Here is a 7,150-nt window from a genome sequence, read left to right on the forward strand (position 1 = left end):
GAACGTTAAGTATTGGAGGGCTCCGGCAAGACTACGATAAAGTGTCGGGTCGTGAACCGCAGGTCCGGTGTCCGCTGCAAGCTTAGACCGGGGATCCGCTGGAGTGGTGCATGAGTTGCAGTTGGTCATATTGGCTCGGTTAAGTATGTCAGCTGCATAGTTTTGTTGCGAGAGAAAAAGGCCTGAGGAGTTCCGTTTGATGGAAATGCCGAGGAAGTAATGAAGGTCACCGGAGTCCGTCATGTCAAATTCACTGCGAAGAGAGGAGATGAGAGCTTGGAGGAGCGTATTGGACGAGGCAGTGAGCCCAATGTCATCGACGTAGAGTAAGAGATAGGCGGTGCCATGTTTGTTGTGGTAGGTGAACAACGACGGATCAGACTTGCTTTGGACAAAACCAACACGACACGCATATTGAGCAAACCTTTGATTCCACGCACGCGGGGACTGTTTGAGACCGTAAATGGAACGTTTGAGGAGGCAAACATGGTCGGGCCTGTCGGGATCACGAAATCCTGGCGGTTGATGCATGTAGACGGTTTCATCGAGTGTGCCATTGAGGAAGGCGTTTTTGACGTCGAGTTGATGAGTGGGCCAGTTGCGAGTAAGAGAGAGTTCCAACACAAGTCGAATTGTCGCTGGCTTCACAACGGGGCTGAACGTCTCATCACAATCAATGCCCACCTCTTGTGATTTACCGTTGGCAACCAAGCGCGCCTTGTATCGTGATAGTTTTCCATCTGCATCAAACTTATGCCTAAATAACCACATTGAACGCACGATATTAGTGTCTTTGGGTCGTGGTACTAAATCCCACGTTTCCTTTTTAATTTGAGCTGCATGTTCCTCATGCATGGCTCCAGTCCAGTTAGGATCTTCTAAGGCTTTTAGGTAGGAGGAAGGAAGAGGAGAAATAATATTAGTGTGAAGCGAGAGAGGTTGTCGTGGTTTAGTGATGCCGCTCCGGCTACGGGTCGTCATGGAGTGACCGACCGGAGGTGGAGGCGGTGGAACGACTGGTTGAGTAGGAGATGGTAGAGGTTCCGGAAGTGGTGTTTGTGGTGGAGATGTTTGGCGAAGGAGTGGAGACAAGGTTATTGGAGGATGTGTCNGAGTGACCGACCGGAGGTGGAGGCGGTGGAACGACTGGTTGAGTAGGAGGTGGTGGCTGAGTAGGAGATGGTAGAGGTTCCGGAAGTGGTGTTTGTGGTGGAGATGTTTGGCGAAGGAGTGGAGACAAGGTTATTGGAGGATGTGTTTCGGGTGGTGGGGAAGAGACGGGTTGGGGGAGAGTTGAGAAAGGAAAACTAGACTCATCAAAGATAACATGTCTAGAAATGATTACCTTGCGAGTTGATAGGTCTAAGCACCGGTACCCCTTATGATTAGACGGATACCCAAGGAAGACACACGCGGAGGAGCGGGCATCAAGCTTGTGAGAAGTGATGGGGAGACGGTTTGGGTAGCATAGACAGCCGAAGACGCGAAGATGACTGTATGTGGCTGGTTTTTGGAAAAGCTTGGTGAACGGTATTTCATTGTTGATGGCGGAGGATGGGAGGATGTTGAAGAGATGAGCCGCCATCATGAGTGCTTCGACCCAATATGTGGTAGGCATGCATGCTTGAAACAGAAGGGAGCGGACAGAATTATTGAGGGTTCGAAGAGTACGTTCAGCTTTACCGTTTTGTTGAGATGTGTATGGGCAAGAGAAACGAGGGATTATGCCATTATTAGATAAGTGACTGAGGAATTGACGATTTTGATATTCACCACCATTATCGCATTGTAAGAACTTAATGTTGCGGCCAAAATGGGTAGAGACATAAGCCTGAAACGTTAAGAACGTCGAGAAAACATCGGATTTGTTTCGAATAGGAAAAACCCAAAGAAAATGAGTGAAATGGTCAAGATAGATAACATAATATTTTATTCCACCGATGCTAGAAACTGGTGAAGTCCACACATCAGAATGAATAATCTCAAAAGGTGCAGAAACAGAAGAAATAACTGAATCAAAAGGTAATCTAGTGTGTTTCCCTAATTGACATGCATGACAAAGAGACATATCAATCTTAGAACAATTTATTAAACGAGAAGAAATAAGAGATTGAAGCAATGTGTTTCCCAAATGTCCTAAACGACGGTGCCACAAGGTAGAGTCGGGAACCGTTGTTAACATAGCTTGTGGAGTGGTGGTGGCCGATGGTGGTGAATTGACGGAGTAAAGGGGTCCGTCACTATTACATCGGAGCAGCTGGATCCGAGTATTGTAATCCTTAATGCAAAAACCAAAAGGGTCAAATTCCACAGTCACATAATTATCTATAGTGAATTGGCGAACAGAGATGAGGTTTTTAATTATGGAGGGACAAACAAGCACATTACGAATATGGAGGGGACGAGTTTTAGAGGACAAGAAAGCATGACCAATGGCAGTTGTTGGAATAGAAGATCCATTACCGACTATAACCGATGGGGACGAGCTCGAATTAAAAAGGGAATGTAGGGTACCTGGCTGTGCCGTGAGATGAGACGTAGCACCGGTGTCCATGTACCAACTCGCGTCGGTAGGATCTTGGAGAGTCATAGTCCCAAACGCGGCATTGAGGTTTGTTGGAACCGGCGTTGGTGGTGTTGCCGTAGGTTGCTGTGGGGCAGGTCCAAGAAGTCCGGCTGCTGGTCTCGTAGTGGTAAAGTTCGCCATCTGAGGTTGTTGCATCCATTGTTGTTGTGGCCAGTGCGGATATGGTGTTGGTGACATGAACCAGGGCTGTTGGGTTTGCCAATTGCGAGGGTTCAAGTGCCACGGCTGAGAAGACTAGGATTGACGTCCGCGTCCTCTACCATTGTCGGTGCGTCCACGTCCGCGTCCTCTGTTGTTGTAGTTGTTGTCGCGGTAGTTGTCTCGCTGGCCAGATTGTGGATGTGCCGGAGAGGATGCGTATAACACATTGGGAGAAGACGAGTTGACCGGTGGTAAAGAACCTGTCTTGACTTGACGAGCAAGGCGACGTTCCTCCTCAATGAGCATGGATCGGGCAGTGGAGAACGAGGGAAACGGTTGGCGATGCTTGATGATGTTGACGATGTTGTCGAACTTCTCCGATAGTCCATTCAACATGTGCATCACGACAACACGATCAGTGACAGGTGAGTCGACATTGGTGAGGAGATCGGATAAGCTTTTGAGTTTCTGGCAGTAGTCATGAACGGACATGTCGCCGATGGTGAGCGAGTGAAGATCGTTGTCGAGCTGGATTGCGCGTGCCTCCTTATTGTCGTGGAACAGATTCTCGATGGAGATCCAGATATCACGAGCACTGCTCCGAGTCTTCAGAATCGTGTCGAGGAGAGAGGATGAGATGGTGCCGTAGATCTACATTTTGACAATGCCGTCGCGCTCCTTCCATGCAATGTCGGCATCGTTAGCTGGTGTAGACGTGCCGTCAAGGTGGCCGTAAACACCAAAACTGTAGCAATGGGTTTCAAACAGTTCACTCCATGCATCATAGTTCATCTTCTGCATGTCAAGGACAAGAGGGATGTGAGACTTGATGTGGGTGACTGTGAAAACTTTGTCAATGGGTTGAGCCATAGTGAATGAACGTGTGATATGTGGGAGAAAGAAGAAGAAAATAAGAGGAAGAAGAATAGAAACGATAGGTGGTGTGAGATCGAGGAAGAAGATGGAGACGAAGAGGGGTTGAAAGAGAGAGAGAGAGAGGCGGCTGTTTTTTTTTTTTTTTTTGATATTAGGTTTAGAGAGGCTCTGATACCATGTTACTTGGTAATGTGTGAGTTGCCTCTCTCTATTCATTATCGATACAATAGATACACATATACAAGAATGTTCTCCAAGTAAACCTTATACACATAAGGGAAGTGAATATTACATATTCTCTTGGCTATCATCCACAAGAGAAAGAAATTACAAAAGCTGGCAAGTACAGACTCACTCCCAGAGACTAAGACCAAAAGAGGTAAAACAAAGGGGAAAAAACCCGAGCATGTGAAATACACTACATCCAATCAATTACTTTCCGGATCAAGATCTAGAACTCCAAAATTAAGACAAACAAAACCTAAACCTTTGATAAATTAAAACAAATCTGAGACAAGAAAACCACACAAGCGGATAAAAATACAAGTTTCTCCTTAACCACAAATTAAAACCGAATGGAGATGTCGTGCGTCCCTCTTTATGATGCTCCGATGAGAAGCTTTAAAGGCGGTGAGACAGATCTAGAACCAAGAGACATAGGAGGAAGGAGATCTAGATCTACGATGGTGAGATTCTTCATCTGAGGCAGAAAACAACCGGTTGACGGCTGCCTCTGCTATGAAAGGGAACGGCCAGATCTGTAGCTGAGCTTGACGGAGAGACATAGACAAGCAGCGGGAACCCAAAAGGCGATAAGGTTTAAAATTCATAATCTAGATCTGAAAAAACCAAATCTGATGCCGTTGGAAGAAAACAAAAACATGGATGAACCAAAAATTAAGATAAAACAAAACTAAAATAAGAGAACCACAGCTTCGGTGCTAAAGAAGCCACTAGAGCCGGTTAAATCTAGGCGGCGGCTGGTGTTTTCTAGAGAGAAGGGAGAGCGTTTGTTTTTTTAGAGAGAGAGAAAGGAGAGCGTGTGTTTTTTTTACTATCATGATTTTCCCCCTATGACCAATCTACAGCGTTTTCTTAAAACTAAAAATTGTCTTTCTAACCATTGTTGCTTCTCAAAAGTATGTAATTCAGATTATTTGTTTTAAATCCATTAACATAAGCTTTTCTATATTTATTACTAGCAAAATTCCTATAATGCAACATTTAGATCATATATTGTACATTGTTGTTAATAGATCAACAAAACTATGTAAATTCTTCTATTTATGTCTTCTCTTTGTGAGTTCAATCTCCTTACTCAACCTATCATTGCCTTTTTCAATGTCACGTTCATCTCCGTGTCGTTTTTTGCCTTCACCATAACCATGAGGACTTTTCCTATGAATCTTTTCACTGCCATGACGAGTATGCTCTCTCTTCTTCCTCTTGGGACTTTTAAGTAGATCACCCTCAAACACCATTTCGTAGTCTTTAGCAACATGATCTGCCGACCCTGTAAAAACATTTTCTTAACTTTCCATGTTTTGACAAAGGAAGGATTTCATGATTTGTTTGGTCTAAATAGAAAAATGGGCTTTACCTTTACCATGTTGTTGGGAGTCTTTCCGCCGGAACTACCGCCAAATTTCAAATACACTCTGACTGAAATCTACACGTATTCTTCTATCATCGATTAAAGCACCGGCCATCTGCATAAGAACAACCACTTGTTAAAGCTCCAAATAACACATTTTATACTTCTAAATTATACACTTGTTAGCCAGTCATTTAATGTTTTACCTTTAAAACTGCTTGTTCGCATGCTTCCTTAGTCTCAATTCTCAAACTTTATAAAAGCATAGCATAAGCTATTACCCGTCTTGGAATCTCGGATGACATCAGCCCTGCCATATTCATACAATTAAGGTAAATACAAAACAATTGAGATTTTCTCAAACCGATAATGAAGCAGGCAAAAAAAAAAAAAAAAAAAAAACTTACGATATAACCGTTCCAAAACATAGAATAGGGAGGCTAAGCGCTTTAGAATATTAAATATCAAAACACATACCTCAGTTAGAGGATTCAGATCACAGACGAACAACACATTGTCAGGAGGTTTCACCTCAGCCTCAGGGATATCTCCTATCTGCAACACAGCAATACAAGGTCAATAACTAAACATGATTTTAAAATTACATAAAGAAAACTGAATCAGTGATACTTACACATTCAAGGACAACCGCACTAGAATGTGCAGCCTTTTGGCGTATAACATCGTCCAGTTCCTGTGGACAAAGTTTCTCATCCAAAGGAACCCAACCAGCTTCAAGTCTTACATAATGTTTGGCATCTTCAAAGGGAGCATCTGCTATCATCTTAGTCAGCTGTGGAGGATCTTCAAATGGATCTTCAAATATGTGTATGTCTTTGATGACAATGTTAATAAATGGTCTGTTTTCTGCATCGACGTAAGCTTCATTTATCCTAGTCAAAGTGTCAAACACATCAACGATTTCCCCAAACACCTGAAAACAATAACATCAATAATAGTTAGTAACAGGTATAGTCAAGAAGAAAGAACTGAAAAGAAGTGTGATTGTATATTGTGCTTACAGTGTGTTTTCCATCAAGATAGTCCTGATCGTCACGAAGTGTGATATAGAACTGGGAAAGGCATTGAGATTTTCACCAGCACTGGCCATTGCAACGGTGCCAGTCTTGAGTGTTTTAATTCGGGATGGATCTCATGGCCGAAAAAACGAACATGCTCACCGTGAAGGAATCTGGAAACGTAATATGCACGAGATAATTTAGAAAACTTTGCATTGAGAGAAAGTTTATAAAAACAACAAGCAATATATAACTTACTTGTATATTGATTCTCCACCAGTTCCTGTACCAGTTAGATCGCCTGTCTGTGCTATGAAACCCTTTTGCACATTGTGAAAGACGCACCCCTTGTAGTAATTGCACCTAAGAAAAATAAGTGTTAATAAAAAGCTCATGGATCGAGACATATAGTGAGTTAAGACAGACACTTACTTGCAGAGCTTGAGGAAATTCTTGCAGGTCAGAGGACATTTGTCTGTGTAAAGATCAATCCCCAAGGCTCGTCCCAATAAAAACTGACATGTTCGAGTTCGACAACCTAAAACAAAAATTAGCGAGCCAGTGAGGACTAAGCATGGAGAAAAAAAGAGGTGACGATTTTTATATGATCATGTTTAATCTTACAAAATCATATTCTTGAAGCTAAAAGTATCGAACAAATCTTTAAAAACGAATACACACATACATGCAATAGTAAAGTAAAGTTTTACCTAGGAAAAAACGTCAAAAGAAAAAAGAAAGACATCAGAGATTTCAACGAAGACCTAAAAATATATCGATATGTCATCAAAGATTTGAAACTAACCTCGAATGGAGCCGATCGAGAGAGAAGAGTCAAGAGTTTGAGGGTGACAATAGATCCGTAAGGAATCAGAGATTTATTATTCCCCTACTCTCTGATTTTTGCTAATAGGGTTATGTTTTTTTGTATCA

The 7,150-nt window shown here is 42.7% G+C and overlaps 1 pseudogene; it reads right to left on the minus strand.

Moving 5' to 3' along the window:
* On the minus strand, positions 5,182 to 6,739 carry LOC104759785 (annotated as a pseudogene).

This window comes from Camelina sativa, chromosome 17 (genome assembly GCF_000633955.1).
Source record: "Camelina sativa cultivar DH55 chromosome 17, Cs, whole genome shotgun sequence".
Taxonomy (NCBI): Eukaryota; Viridiplantae; Streptophyta; class Magnoliopsida; order Brassicales; family Brassicaceae; genus Camelina; species Camelina sativa.